The 17,113-nt window shown below is 36.2% G+C and overlaps 1 long non-coding RNA gene across 1 annotated transcript in view; it reads right to left on the minus strand.

Moving 5' to 3' along the window:
• Nucleotides 1–637: 637 nt before the first annotated feature.
• LOC110478808 (uncharacterized) overlaps nt 638–17,113 on the minus strand; it is a 231,979-nt gene continuing 215,503 nt past the window's right edge. The window contains exon 22 of the long non-coding RNA XR_014954997.1: nt 638–708. This is a non-coding gene — a long non-coding RNA (uncharacterized LOC110478808). The remainder of the gene's footprint in view (nt 709–17,113) is intronic.

A 17,113-nucleotide genomic window follows, 5' to 3' on the forward strand; every position in this document is an offset into this window, starting at 1 on the left:
GATATATCTATACTCCAGGCTATAACTATATCCATCAGCTGAGAAATCATCAGCAAAACTGCACAAGTGGGGAGATAGTAACTCAAACTCCTTTTTAGATGATATACATGTGGGGTCATAGAGAAAGTACTGACAAAAGTATGTATTTGATGAAGCTCCTAGGGAGAAGAGCTTTTAATTCAGGAAACCCAGCAAAATTCAGGCATAAATTGGAGTTACGTGCACTAAATCAATGCTGAAGGCATCTTCAGAACACAGAGTTTCAAAGCATGAATGATGCACCATGATCTTCTCTCTGATAGCTGGATTCTCTGATGAATCCTGCTGGTTTGAATCTTTTTTAGGAATCCATCAAGAGAAGTCTAAAAATCCTGGCTGTGGTAAATAAATAATTAAAAGGTGGTGATTGAATCTGATGGGTTTTTTCTATGTACATCTCACATTCCATGAGACTCACAGCCTGCTGTAGATATCTAAAGGGGTAGCTGCATTTTTACAGGGCAGCTGACAACTCTCTGACACTCATGTTGCTAATTACCTGAGGACAGATGTTTCTAACTTTTGACAATAAATGAATTAAATTGCTTTGCTGGTAATTCAGATGTTCACGATCTGTTTCTTAAACTTAGAAGACACTTACCAGTCATGCTTGATTTGATTCACTGCTCTGTTTCAGGGGAGGAAGTGCAGTGTATGAAGTTCTAGAAGCTGAAAAAGTGGGAAAGAGCCACCAATGGAATCAGATGTGTTGAGTGGGAATGGTTTATTGCTCATTAGCAGAGGGAAAGCTCTACATGAGCTGGTCCAGCTTGTAACGAGGTTGTTCACCACACATCCTTCTTTGATTCTCTTACAAGCTGATTTTTGTTAGGATGTTGTCTTAGTCCACTAGTTCAAGTGAAAAGCCACAGGATAGAGATAATATCCAATTACTTTTTAGGCTGAAAATAATTTCTGTTAACATTGGAAAAAAAGACATAAGAAGCATCGTGCCAGCTTTAAAAGGACTTACAATATTACAAAGGATATTGGAATGCTATGAACCAGCTTTTAATGTGAGCTTCCTCACTAAGGCAGAAAATTGTACTGGGGAAAAAATACCCAACCTGTTTCTGCTCCATTGCAACAGTTTCACAGGTGATGCTGTGCTTTGAATTTTCGTTGGAGAAAGTTTAACATTGCTAACACTTTGACTGTACTGACGAGTTTCGATATAAAATGTTAATTAAAAATCAGTGTGGTTGCATATGTGTCTATGTTTAAGATGAGTCTGATATTTTCATAAATTATTATTCTGAGACATTTCTGCTTCTTACCAACATCACTGATTTCATCACAGGAGCACAAGTGTAATTTTTAGAGTATAAGAATAGAGGGAAATTGCCTTCTTTTTACTTCTTCTTCATTACAATCACCATCCTAACAGTTTCCTGGTTTACCATTCCTATTCTTGTTACAAGTTCTGTCACAGAAATAAGAATTGAACTGTAATGCCAATGTAGGCTGTGAAATGATGAGTGAGTCACTGGAATGTGATGGTCTGGAATTCACTTAAGGGTTTTCCTACCTTGAAGAGAAGACAACTGGCAATCAAAAGAGAAACACTGAATAAGGCAGAATGACGTATTTGACTATTAGAAGTGAGTGGGAAGGTAAGAAAGTAATTTTTGGGGTAGGAAAATTTCCTTGAATTCCTCTCCTGCCTGCCCCTGTGGATTTTATTGTCAAAGCTTGATGCATTTGCCAACAAGCCTCCTAAAGAATGGTAGCAATGACCATGTTGCTGCAGTTCCAAAACCAACATCTAAACCCAAAAATAAGCTAATGTCCTGTAAAATTGTCTTTTTAGTTATAGTAACTAATGGATTTGGCCCATGGTACATTCGTGTCCTTCCCTAATCTCTTCTCAGTAGCATTTCAATCCCTTTATTATATGTTATAACTCTTGTTCTATGTTGGCAGATATCTTCAAGTAGCTATCATTGTTGATTGAATACCTATGGCCAGTTAAGACTCAATTAAATATAGTCACAATAATTCGGGTTATTTGCTTTATGAGGTTCACCCCAGATTTACAGAATTATAACTGAGATATGAATTTGACTGTTTAATGGAATCCTGTTGTTACTTGGTATGCCAACACTCACGGAATGTTAAGTATCACTTTGTTCCAGGTGCTATAGGCAATTGTTTAATCTAATTTAATGTGTTGAAACAGTTGAAATAGTTCTGTAGGTGTTCCTTGCCTTGTACTTCTTTATTATACATTTTATTTGATTCTTCCAGGTTACAACATGACATAGTCTCAGAGTGTTTTGGAAAATATTGCCTTGTCTTAGACATTCTGCATGATGTTATATTGACAGCAGTTGTTCTTTGTCAAATTTCCTGTCTTCCTAATCTTTTTCTGGCCTTTATGAGACATTTTATTAACTGTCCATTTTGAAGCTCATCAAAAGAATAACATTCTGTAATCTTAATCTCTAAGAGCAACTTTTACTTTGCCTGCCCTGACCAGTTCTCCATTTTCTGGATGCTTAAAAGAATCACAGACAAAGCACTACTGTTATTATTTAAATTATATTACAAGTTTCAGTCATGTAACTGTCACAAGGACAATGATCTCAAAAAATATGCCATTCTTCAGCAGTGGGAAAGGAGAAAAACCCATGCACTCAGAGAAGCCTTGCAAGATGAGTTATCTGTTGATGAACCCTCTGTGATTTCCTCATTCTAATCTCACAAAGATTAAAAAAAAAAAAAAATTACACTTTTGCTATCCATCTCAGTACTTCAGTAAAGGTGATTTGACAGCATCTCTATGAAAGACCAGATGGTGGGAGAATACTCTGAAGTGTGTTCTTTTCTTTCCCTCCAGTAGATTGTTTCATTCCAGTGGATAATTGATGCAGAAGGGAAATTCGTAGCATAGGCTGATTTCTATAAACATCAAAATCATTTGAGAGGGAGACAAAGCTTTATTAGTTTAGGGGAGAGGGGTCTCTTATCAGCCATTTTAGAGAACACTTGGGCAAATGAGTAAAAGCTACTGATGTTTATGATTGTTTAGTTCAAACTCTTGCTGTCAGCAGGTGACATTCCATATATTTGTTTGTGCATATATGGAACAGAGTTTATTGTCTGTCTAAGTAATGCTTTAACAATTATGAGCAATGCAATGAGGGATACATTGGAGCAAAGATCTCTCTAGCTGGACACCTGAATACCTTGGTACTGCTTTAGACAACTGGAGTTACATAATTTATGCACTAAAAGAAGTTCATATAATACTCCCAAATGAGTAATTTAATGCTACCACATCCCTCTGTAAGTAGGCAGCCAAATCTTGCAACTCCAACACTCAAATATTATCCAAGTTTCTTTTTGAAACTGTAGTAGTATTATTTCTATGTGTCTTTATAATACTGAGAGTAGATATTTCTTCAAATAAACAAATTTCTTTTATGCAAAAAGCTGCAAACCATAAAACTTCAGCAAGTTACATTGATTAGTTAAAACATGCAAAAATGATCAACTTGTTCACCTTTAAAATTAAAATATATGGACATCAAATGCAATGATGGGTTTAACCAGAAACTATACAAAATCTACTACTCTAAATTAAATAGTTTGCTGAAATAAAATCACTAGTTGCCTAGACCATTTTGAGAATGTGTGAACAGAAAAGCAAATCTTGGGGAAGACATTTGAGAGTCAAAAAAACCCAATTGTACTAAGCTAATTTCTGACAACTTAAAAATGTCACCACTTGCTAACTAGTAATGCCAAAAGCAGATGGAGGAAGCTGTGACAAGGGAGTGCCACAGCCCTTAGTGCATGGTATGGGCAAATAGCCACTCATAAAACCTGTCCATTCCTCTTCTCTAGATGCATTTTTTCTGTAAAGTTTTCCACAAACAAAGATGGGCTGCCTGCTTGGAAAAGGTGGCAAAGCAGACTACAAAATGCTATGCCTTTTTAAAATAAAAATCTTTTACTATTAAATGTAAGTGCTTAATATTTTTAAATAGTAACAAGTATCTTGTTGCACTTCACTGTGTGTCACAATTGATCATGTAAAGGGATCACTTTGTATGGAAATTTTATAAAGAGAATAAAAGGGAGACCAACTTTTAGAGGGGTTCTTTTACATTGGCTTGGGTTGTTTCCTTTATTTAAATCTATCCTGGTTTTAAGAGAGCCTTCTGTACTCCTGAAATATGACAGGTAATATTGTGTAACTGATGACACTGAAGTCACCCTAAAGAATGCTAATAGACAAGGAATATTTCTCAACAAAAAATAACTAACCTTTAAAGACAATGCAGAAAAGGATGACTCAGTAATGGGATAATGATATGTGCTGCATCAAATCTGTTAATTGAAGGTTTGCCATGACCACTGAACAGCATTTGTTGGAAATATCTCCAGACATTCAGACAGCTAAAAGTAGAAAATGATCAAGAGGAAAGAAGATTGTAAAGGAAAGAAAATCAGTAGACTTTACATAATAAAATATAATGGTAGTTCTCACAGCCTAGAATAGCAGGCTAATTTTGCAAATTAGACTGGTTAGTTAATTGTGCACTTCAATGTGCCAAGCATCTTTGAATACTATTAAAAATGATCACAAGTTTGATAGGGAATAAAAATCATCCAAGAACTTGACTAGCATAAAGACACACAGCCACAAGAGAAGGGCAACAGAAGCCATCTAACACAGACTTGTATTGTCTATATCACAAATCATCCTCAGTTCAAATCTGACCCCAGGTTTAAAAATAAAAATAATTTTATTTTTAAGTGCTGCTATATCACATGACAGAATCTGGCCTGTGAAACATGAAAAGCAGCAAACACAGTTATGACATTGAATGACAAGAAAATATCAATTTGGGAAAAAAGTTATATATGTATATACATGCATATATAATGTGTAGTACTGTAAAAAGTAAACCACATAGATACATTTCATTGAAATCTGAGTTACTTGCAAATGCAGCCCTCAAAATGAGATTTAAATATGGTTTTAAAGCATGCTACAGAATTTAATATCTTTGTTTTGGGATAGAGTTGCCAGAGACAGAAAATATTTTAATTCTTAGCGATTGGTATTTTGAAATGCTACAAAGAAAGATAATGTTATATTTGGAAATTGTAAAAAGAAAGATAATTATATATTTTAAATATGTTATTAAGGAATAACATATGCACCAAACCCACAGATTTCAAGCATTTTCTAAGTTTCTCACATTTAAACAACCCTGGCATCTGCTCATTACTACAGAAGAATGAAAGGCTGCTTTTCTGCAATGCCCTATAGTACACAGAAAACTGCATTTCAGAACAAAGAATGGAGAGCATATTGCTGAAAAAAACAGTGCTTCAAGAAATATTGTTGGCTGGGACCGCTTGGGAACCTTCAAGATGGATAAACTAATCTGATCTGGATACAGCAAAATCAAAAATGATTCCTAAATGCTGAAAACCTACTTGGAATTAACCAGGCAGGAAAACAACCGCTCTGTAAGTGATGGGCTCTATATGGCTGGCTGTATTTGGCATGCAGAAGAGGAGGAATTAGCAAACTGCTCTAAATGAACCACTTCAGGATTTCAGACCACCAGAAGGTGGGTTCAGTGAAACTGGAAAAGAATTATATTAAAAAGAAAGAGCTTATCAACATGAATGCAAATTGCTTTTGGAAATCTTTTTCTCAAGGTATAACTGAGGTCAAGAGTTTAAAAGGATTAAGATTATTAATGCAAATGCATAGAGGTAATGAAGGAATGGAGAATTACAATAGCAACTTTAAATCATAGGTGTTTATTTCATGCAAGGAATTTTTCATCTTCTACAAATACAATAGTATAATTTCTGCATGTATTGGAAAGCCAACTTTTTTATTTTCCTGTGGTGAAGCAATGCTAAATTCATGAAAAGAAAAAAATATTGCTAAGAGTATGCTTTGCACTATGAGGAACAAGATATGAACTGAACATGGAATAAAACAAGCATGTCACATGCCTAAGATTTCCAAATATATGGAGATATATTTTCTCTCTAATGCAGAGATTCCTGGACAGGAAGAAAATGACACAGAGATTCCTGAACAAGATACCTGATGTCTGTAATGCATAATGCAAAATCTGATTAAATTACCCAAGGGGTCCCTCTATGTCTTTAAAACCTATCAATATAATTAATTTTATGGCTTCACAGGTTAATTTTGGATGTAGATATCAAGGAATTTGTATTCCTTACTCCAGCAGCAAAATAGCATATGTGTGACAGGGAGCTAACCACCAATTCTCCCCAAGTACCCACAGGCATGAGGAATTTACAGTATAACTAAGTACTGGAAATTATTCTGTCCTGGCCTACCCAAAGGATTTTTCAGGATAGGCATGATAATATGATCAATATTACAATCATCCCAGCAGGAGTCCAGGCTGGGCTTGGGTGGTGCTGACAGAACAATCTCAATAGCAGCTGAGCTCTGCTCTTCAAACACATCACATTTCCAGACTGGATATCTATACAAGGCTCTGAAGGTCAAGTTTTTCAAAGGTCAGGATTTTTTTTTAAGAGCACTTTAATGGTTTCAAAGCATGTACATTTTTAGGCGCCTAAAGGAAAGAATTTATTTTTTATACTAGAAATGAAAGAGTAGATCGTTATTCTGTATAAAATGCATGCTTGTGCATAGGAAAACAAATCAAAGGAGGAAAATTATCACAAAGCACAAAATTGTGATGTTTATGTATTTTATTCAAGCTAATTACTCACGAAATAAAAAAATTATCTGCAACCTGCCATAGGTTAAGGCTTGGGGTGCACTGAGGCTGCTTGTGGGGTGGGAAAAAATAAGTTTCAGATCATTTCTATTTTAGTCTGAAGCTTATTTTTGGTTTAAGGTTACCTTAAATATTGTGGAGATCACAGTTTAAGATATCTGAGATTAGTAAGACATTAAATAGTACATTTATTTAGTTTTAAATGTATACAGTTCTCGCAGTGCCTAGTAAAAAATGTTCAACAGCAAATTAGAATAACGTGACCTGTGATTACTCTGTGTAACTCACTACATTCAGAATGGAAATACTTTGGGGAAGGAAAAGGCTTACATAAAGTAGTTATATAATTAATCCAGCATCCATTAAAGACAAGTTCCCCACAGTGTATTATGCATGAGTGTTGTCTAGCCTTGATCCTGCATGTATCAACTGCTCAGTTCCCAAGAATTTATCCTATAGGGATCTTTCAGAATAACTATGAAACTACTGCAAAGGTTTTCTTCATCACATTATAAGGCAGTTTCAAGTAATTGTTGTATACATTCTGATATATATTCTGATTATATTCTTTGAAGTTTCATGACTCTCCTTACTCTCTCTGATTATTATCCATCAAAAATAATTTTAAAGATCTACAGGTGAGGGCAGGGGGAGAAAGTGTGTGAATTTTTCACATTCTTAAATCTACACTTAAACTTACATTTAGAGGGTGGAAAATTCAGATAAATTAGCCTAGAAGGCCATCTATTGTGTTTCTAGGATATGACTGTGACTCTTCAGGGACTTTCAGATCTGAAAAAATATGATCTTAACTAGATGGGTGGGATAAGTACAGAAACACTTGGAATTCCTGTCATAAACTCACTTTAAACTGATAACTCACATGAGAGCTTTCCTTGGATTTTTTTTTCTTGTTTGTCTGTAACCATAGCAATTACTGGTGCTTTTGGGAAGACACCTATTGAATGCAAAATGCTAAAAAAATACTCACTTTTAAAAATTGATCTTGCTATAAAGGGTAGGGCTATATTCCATTCCAAAGCAGACATTTCCCAGGATGCAGGGTTACATGAAACAACCCTTCCTCCATCTCTACCCACGCCACACTGCTGTGTGCTATTAAACGCTCAAATCAATTCAAGCCCCAAATACAGAATAGAGGCCTCAGCCAAATGGGAGCTCCAGAAAACATCAGAAGGCAGCACGAACTGCAGTCAGAGCTGGGCAGTTAAGGGTTTTACTGCCTAACAAGATGCAGGTTCCTCAGCAATGCATATGCTCAAATCTTCCTTGGCTTGCTGTGGAAGTCATCAGGGACTGGTAGGAACTCTTGACCTGAGGTCAGCTCATACTGGCTGAGCCCATTTCCACCCTTTAGCACCTGCTGATAAAATCTGATGCTATCATACATAAGGCAGAAGTGTCTTATCTGAGAGGTGAGGAGAGCTGAGGTATTCATCAGAAAAGACTGAGCTCAGGTCAGTCCTCTCATAAGTAAATATTGATGGGAAAATGCGTGTTCATTACTGGCTCGCTCAGTTCTGAAGGACTAAAAAGAACAGTACTGACTGAAAATTTTTAACATTCTCAGGCAGGTACCAAGTGGACTGATCAGAAGTATTTTAAGTACCACAAATCTCTGCTTCAAAAAAAGCACATCTCACTGATGTTGCCCCCTCTAGCACATACTACTGAACTAAAAACCCACCATGCAACCAAAAGCCTACTTGCTAAAATAATATGATGCAGACACTTGCTCTTTTGGTGTGGAAGAACATAAATAATAGATGATCATATACAGCGATGCACAAATGAAAGCTACCTGGATAATATACGGGTAAATGAAATAGAAAATTTAATCTTACAATTATTTTAATTCCTCTCCTCCAATATCTCTCAAAATTGCCAATCGTTGCCCACAGAAATATCAAGTGTATTAACAGAGGAACCATCTTTTATGAGATTGCTGTAGTAAAAACACATAGCGTGGCACTGGCACTGGAGCTCCCTACAGCTGCTACAAAACAAAATTTAATATTAAAAAATCAATCTTTTGAATATATAATTTTTAATATAGGAAAAATAATGTATTCTGATAAGCTACGAGAAAGGAAAAGGGTAATCTGGGTCTTTCTTTAAAATCAAATTAAAATTAGTCTATTTTCTAACATAAGAAACAAATCCCAGTTAAGAAATGTTGGTCAGTCAAAGGAAGCCTCTCAAGAACACACTGATATCAACAAAATTTCCATCAAGAAAGACTTTCTTTGACTTACAGTCAGGGACAACTGGAGAGGGCGTTTCCTTTTTGAACAGAAAGGCTGGCAAATCCAGCTGCTGCAAGTTTTACAGGGAAGATTTTCTGTCCAATTTACTAGTCTACATATTGGCCTTTGAGTAAAGTTCACAGCTAGGCGATATTTTTTTCACGTGAAATGACCAGTCATGCCATAATATTTAAGTATTTCAATTAGGAGTAATAAAGAAAATGCACTGGTGTTGCAGAGGAAACAGATTCATGGTATGGCAGATAAAAAAGAAGGGCAGAGGAGTGGGGAGATCTGGGGTAGAGAGATTTGCTCTATTTCACTTAACAATAACAGGAGCTTAACAACTTGTCTGCCCTCATACTAAAAATATAAGTTAATAATTATATTGATAAAAACAGAGTTAGGAAGTGAGGGTTGTGTGTACAGTGGAAATCAGAGAGCACACGCTCGCTCCTCCCTGCGAGAAGTGGCTCTGCTCTATAAAAATCTGAGTTTTGTTCCCATCTCCCATCACCCTGCACCTCCTCAGTGCATTTGCCAAAGTTACTCACAGGGCTGAGCTACCAAAAGCAATTTATTCTTCAACCAGGCCACATCGGTTCTTACACAATCGCTCGGACTAAAATCAAGATGCAAACAGGACAGTAAGAATGCACTTTTCAAAAGCAGGTTAAAGAAAAATCTGCCCATCTAAATATTGTGGGAATGTACCATTCCCACAATAACCTCTAGGGTTCACAATACTGAATAATTATTCAGCTTTATTTTCAGATTTGCTTGACCCAGGCTCTGTTACTCTCCCAATCAAAGTGCTGGACTTAATTTATGCTCTTGATTCTCTAAAAACGGAAGGTAAGTTCTGTCAAATAAAATATGACATATTTAAGATTTTTACCTGAAATTATATATTGGGATTTAGAAATATGTCTGTGTACACATTTTTTAAATTTTTTCTAGTATGTATTTACTAATAAAATACAATCTTAACGTCTGTCCCCTCCATGGCTTCCTCCTTGCTAGTTTGAAGCAGAAATAGGTAGTGAACTTGAAAAACCGCAGCAGAACAACATTTACTTGGTAATAATTTTCTGCTAAGGTAATTTGCATTAACCCTAAATGGCTAAGTACCTTGCATCAGTCTCCTGAAGAGCTATGCTGCCATCTTTTGGTCTCAAAAATACTCTTCAGCTGTTTAAGAGCTTTGGAAAACTAATGTCCTGTTTAAAACTTTCCTCTCTAAATGTATCATTCAAGACAATAACTCTCCTCCCCTTTCTCTTTGTGGCTAAGTGCACAAGTAATTTGGATAGAATAGTTTGCACTACAAATCAACAATGAAAGTGTCACAACGTTTAACACTTGCATGAAGATTGTCTAGATTTACATGCACACAGTCAAGGCATATTTTTTTCTTATAGATGTGATCGTGTCCAGATACTTTCAGCACTAAGGTGCAGTGAAAAGGTCGTTGTGAAACAGGTGAATAAACACAGCAATCAGTCAAACACACACATGCACGTAAGAATAAGCATTTAATAAAAATGAGGCATCAACTAAGTTATTGCAGCAGTTCTTAGCTTCTCACCAGGAAAATTATGGAGCCAAGGAACTCCTGTCTAATTCACCCTCCCATGATAACCCTATGGTGCCTGCACATCCATCAACACTTGCAAATTCTGTGAGTTTTAGGGAATCCCTGCTTCTGGCTGCCATATTCTTCATGTTAACAATTATCTAATAGATAAAGATTCAGTGAGTTATTTCAAATCAGTAACTGTTTAAAAAAATAAATTAAGGTTGTTATTTCTTTAATTGGCATAGCAACTCATTTGCCATGGTCTTGCCTTGATCTGTTTTGGTTTGGATTATTTTTTATCAGACCAGATGCACTTAGAGGGAGCAAGACCAGCAGCTGGCAGCAGGGATCCCAGAATGCTTAGGAAACATGGAAGCCACAAGATCAAGTATTTTCTTTCCTAGAAAAAAAAATCTTAAAATTATTAAAATCTAATTTTAGGACACAAAATGAACATTATGCATTATTCCTGAGCAACTAAGATTCCTGATTACTTGCAGTTACCTTTGCTAAAGAAAACATTGGAAAGTATTTCCAACCTAAAAGATTTTTGGTTTGGGTTTAGAAATGTCATTTGTTGGGACCAAAATCATTATGAATCATTCAGGATAATTAGACTTTGAATTCCAAACTTTACTTTACAATGTTGTGTCGTTCTAGTTTAGTTACATTTCCAATAGCACAAAATTTTTGTCAGTATTTTCTTTTCTTACTTGTAACATGCAGTGCAAGAACTTTATGCTAGGTACACTGGAGGCTCCAGCACTTTTTAATTGGTGGCAATTGTCCTCTACTAACTCACCACTGTCTAAACACAACGTATTCCACAGTGTAGAATGTTCTGGTCCTAGTCTGCCATGGTTAGCCTAGAAAATGGTAATTTTGGAGATTTTTTTGGGGGGATGGACTCTGCTACCACCCACCCAGAGGGTGCATCTGCTCTTTGCCTCTCAGCTCTGACCAGTATCTACTCTCCCTCAAAGATTCTCAGAGTAGTGAAAGGTCTAAAACAAAAACCAAACAAATGCATCCCAGGATCCCCATGTCAGAACAGAATATTTGTTTCTGCTCTTTACAGGTGATAACCAACACTGTGCAAAAGACTTACACATTATTTCCCTGCTCATCTACTGTGTGCCCAAGTGGTTTTAATAAAACCATGCAAGTCTGCATATAATCACTTGAAGAAAGAGCAGCATGCAATCAGACACACAGAATGTAAGGGTGCTTAATGAAATTTTGGTAGCGTATTTTCTCAACCTTGGGAGGCAAAGTTCTTTAAAGCCATTTTTCACCCTTTGAATGTACACACTGCAAGTTATTATTACAAAGAAAGACAGAGGAATCTTATTTGATACACTTCATTGTGCTTTATATTAAAATTCAGGAATTCTAAGCCTTTTTAATGCATAGGAATGTGAAAGAATTTACATCTTCTACTTAGTAATCAGCCATGTTATTGTCTGTTACCCTTAGCTGAGTCTGATGTCAGAAGCAATACACTTATCAATGAATCACTGGGGATGAAACCAGCAGCTTTCACTCATGCAAAACTACCAGTGACTCCAATGTCTAGAAATTGCTGCACAAGAAATATGCAAAGCTACATAACTATGTAAGACCTTTGCCAAAATTATGCCCAAGAAGCATACTTCCTTCTTTTTTTTAATATACATGATAACAATCTCACTATTTTTAAACACATTTAAGATATTAAATCCTTTGTTATCAACATTAAAGGGATCTTTGCTTAAATAAAATTGATCTCTTCATACTGAGTTTCTAATCCCATTTAAGTTCTTTCTTCAATGAGCTTTCTATTCTTAGACTTTATGAGATAATAATTGATAGTACCACAGCATTTGGCATAGTATAACATTGTTTCCTCAAAAATCCTCCTCTGAAAAAAAACCAAAAAAGTAGTGGCTTAATTTACAGCAGATTTGAACTGAAAGATACTGATATAGCAGCACCTGAGAAATATAAATAACTAATTTTTTTTTGTCTTATTCTAGAAAATGCTATTAGTCCTCCGTAATTGATACCATTTAGGGTTTTTTTTAGACAAATCTTTGCCTGCAGCTAAAAAATTGACAAATCCTGGCCACAGAAACAAAAAAGAGGCATGTAACACACAGAAATCACCAAAATAAGAAGAGTTTAGAAGGCCAAGATACATGTTCCAACTCATGGAAGAAGAAAGGATGGTCACTGTTACTGATGTAGGCGTGCTTCTTTTTTAGTCAGGTCAAGGGATGTTTTATTTCCAAAAAAGCTTTTAAAATAACATATCAAATGGACATATTTTCAAAGCAATATATGTGGAGGATTAAGGGAGACCATGGAGCTTTGAAAATGTTCCTAACTCACAGATTCTATTTTTGATACAATGATTTTATTTTCTTCTTTTTCATGTCTGAGCCTTCCTTCTTCCCTGTTGTTCCAAGCCTGCCTTTATCTGGATTCTCTTGCTGCACATTTTTCTCCCCTATACCAATTTGGAGTTACTCATGTCCCTGTTGCCTCTTTTCTCTCTGTTTAATCTACCCACTGGCAGCCACGCTGTACTTGTTAAATTGTCTGTGTTGTTCAGTATTTGAAAGCATTTCCAGATTCGTGTTTCATACAGGGTGGGTCCAGTAGCTGGAGCCAAAACGAAATCCCCCTGAGAAGGTCAGACATCTCAAAACTACTTTATCTCTAGTGACTTCCACATGCTCTGCAGGGTGGCTTCAGCTGGCAAGTTGTTAGCACTCAACACCATCACAGCAAAGGAATACAACAGAGATTTTATTTTTTTTCCCCACTGTGGTAAAAAGAATACATCTCAACTGTATTTTGGAAGCTCCATAAAGCAAGTAGCAAAATTCCCACTACTTGTAAGCTTTCAGGTTAGCTGGCTGCCTCGTGAGGACCAGCATTTTGGTTTAAGTTTCTCTTGCTGTCTATACACCTCACGTGGAATTTTAACTCAAGCTAGATTCTTAAACTTTAAAAAATTATTTCTAGAGTTAATTATCACACTCAAGTGGCCAAACACAAAAGCATCAGGATTAGAATCTCAGTAAATCTTAGTATGTATATATGTGCTAGGCTTGAAGTTTGCTTCAAAACCACACGACAGAATGGCAAGGCATGCAGCCTCCTAGGCTGTGACCTCTGCTCAGAAAGTTGCTTCTCTTCCTGAGCATTCTGGAAGAGACAATGGATCCCTCTGCACTTCCAAACATTGCATTTCCTCACAGCAGAAACCAAGGTGAAAGGATGAATGAGCTGGAGCAGGGAGAATTTAAATTGAGCACCAACCTCTATTTCAAAAGGCTTTTAAATCAGAATTGTTTCAGTACAAAATGGGAACATCCCATCTGAATAGTTCAGCACCCATAAAGAAATGGGTAAACTGAGTCTTTCACAGGAGCTTCATACCACGTTTTCTATAGGCTAGGCTGCTCAGCAAGGTTACTCAGTGCATTTTTTCCTCATCCTGCAGCAGGCAATGCATATCATGGTTACACTGTGCAATTAATGCTTTACTGCAATCACCTTACCTCAAAGACCAGGGTTCTTAAAGCGCTTCCGTTTGTCTTGCACTCAAAAGAGTGGCTGAGCAGAGTGACTCTCACCTCACTGAAGCCAAGCACACTGGACACTGAGCACGGGGGTTCCTGGAGCCTGGGGGGTGCTGGACACAGGGACTGCCTGCTGTGACCCATCGTGCTGTAATTAAATACTCATGCTCATCCACGGGGTTTCACCTGCCATGCCTGCTGTTCCAAACCTGGACAAGGTGTCAGAGCCCTGCTGTGTCAGCACCCCGGCTACAGGATCGGAGTTTAATTGGCAAGAACAATCTCTGCTCAGTCCTTTACCTTTCTTCTAAAAGGCTATGATTAAACAAAAGTATCATTTTTATTCTAACCTGGGCATGTCCACTGACAGTTTCAGGTTCTTCCACCTTCTCCATTGAGATCTGTTGCTCCCTTCACAGACAAGGTGGAACCTGCACCAGATCTCCCCTGTTCCTTTCCCCTGCTCCTCTCAATGCTCTAGGAATACAGTTTTATAACACACAAACACTTTGGAAGTGTCCTACAATTGGCAAGGCCCCAGACTGAGAGCACGGCACAATTTCTGAGGAAACCACTGATCTCTACCAATTAACATTCAGCAACAATCCTTTTTTGTAATAATGCCAAAATACAAACTAATAGGTTTTATCCATCTGTAGACAGCAGGAACACAGCATGAATTTGTCTATTTCTATGACTTTTGATTTTCTCTCCTTTTTAGAACAATTTATTTCTTTTTTACTTAGTCCTTCCTTTATACCCCTCCTTTACCTTAAAATGGTGACATATTGTATCATCAGAGTGATAGCATCTAAGAATACTCACGCTAGCTGACAACTTCCAGAAATCTAAATTCCTTTAAAAGGAGTGGGGAATCAGGCTTCACAAAATAAAAACTTCAAGCCTTATTATAGGTCTAATTTGATCTGCAAAACGCATTTTAATTTCTATGTATTTAAAAATATTTACATATTTAGACCATGTTTACTTTCCCAATTATCATGCATCAGTCAGATACGGAGAAACAAGAAAAAACATTAAGTGACACCTAGATTAAAGTTGTGTAAATAATTCATCCTTAAAATTGGTGCTTGATCAACTCAAAAGCATCATTTGATCTTCTTAGGGAACTGAACAACAGAAAAGTAATTTCAACATTAAATTATTTTAAATATTTTTGAAGTTGTAGTCTTTTCAAAGAAAACTTCAGAGGAAAATTAATGTCATGTATCATCTCAAATACCTCAGAATATTTAAACTTTCAGGAGAGAGGAACAAAGAATTATTTTGCATACAAATCTGAAAAGCAAATGCTTGTTTAACTCAAAAGCATTTTTTTATGGAATTGTTCACTAAAATAAATATTACTTGATTCCAATAGGAAAAGTTCACAAATCAGGATCAGCTCACAAATATACAGAAAAAAAAATTTAGAATTGAAAAGCCATGGGATATGGAGAATTAAAATAAAAAGAAAGAGCTACTGCATGAGATCAGAACTATATCTGTACCATCAGTTAGTTCCTGAGGCATTTGTTTTTAAATTTAAGTCATAATAATAATAATTGAGGGCGATTATAGTCAAATACTTGGCTGCAGATCAAATATTAAGAGTCCATTCAATATATCTCCATAAATACCAAACAATATTTGTCTAATTTCCAGACCACAATTATGTGTTCCTACAGCTACATCCAAAATATATTAACTATAATAGAACCACTTATCAGTAAGTTCTGAAGCTCATTTCATTCATGGGAATATTTTCCAAAATACATTTTCAGAATCCTGTCAACATGAAGATATATAATAATAAATGGTAACTAATTAGAAAATACAATATTTAAAGCTAAATACTAATACAGCAGGTATACACTACAGTAAAGCAGGTCCTCTAAATTTAATATGTTTTAAAACAGTCAAAGTTACACATCTAAGTTAAAATAATGCAGACTGTTCTTTAGCAAAGAGGCTCACATACAACTAAGGAGAGGAAAGGTCATTTTATCTCTAAATACAGTATCACTTGGGCCAATGCTGGAATACAACTTCTCCTGGTACTTTCAAAAGTGCAATAAAAAATTGAAGGGGTTGTTAGAAGGACAAAGGAGCTTCAAAAAATATTTGAGGATTTTTAACAAAACATCTTAAAGTGAGAGATTGAAATAGATCAACCTGTTTGGCTTATCAAAAAAATAGCCTGCATAGTAACTTAATTAGTGAACTTAATTAACATTCATGGGTAGAAAGCATTGGGTACTAACGTGCACTTCAGATGTAGCAAAGACCCAGCAACAAAACAAACAAAAAAAGCCTTTATATTAAATCCAGACAAATTGAAATGAAGAATAAGTCATTAATAATTAACAGTGATGGTGATTAGCCACTGGTACAACTGAAGCCATTGCCCTTTTCTCAGTAGTTTGGAAAGTTTAAACCTGGGTTTAAACCTGATGCCATTTAGAAGATATGCTTCCATCAGGCAAATCACTGGTCTCCAAGTGAAGACATTTGGGTGAAATCTATGAAATAAGAGGGGACAACCTGAACTTGCAAAACATACTGGTGTTCCTCCTAAGAGCTCCATACAGCTTCTATTGGAACATGTTCATTTTAAACATTCCATTTCATTCTCAAAATACAGTTCAGTTTTCTAATCCTGCTGGAGAACTCCAGGAAACCCTCTGTGCACGTGCCAGAACAATGTACACGAGCAGTGGTACCCGAAACCTAACCTCATCCATTCAAAAACATTAAATAGACACTGTACTATGCAAGCCAACTCAGGAGCTCATGCCAGCACAAGGGGTGGCTCACCTTTATAAAATTCACGTGAAATGACATGGGGCTGAGCAACAAAGAGCATCAGGGGAAATGAAAATAGAAAAGCAGCTGCCCCCT

The sequence above is a fragment of the Lonchura striata genome, chromosome 4, assembly GCF_050655825.1.
Source record: "Lonchura striata isolate lonStrDom1 chromosome 4, ASM5065582v1, whole genome shotgun sequence".
Lineage (NCBI taxonomy): Eukaryota > Metazoa > Chordata > Aves > Passeriformes > Estrildidae > Lonchura > Lonchura striata.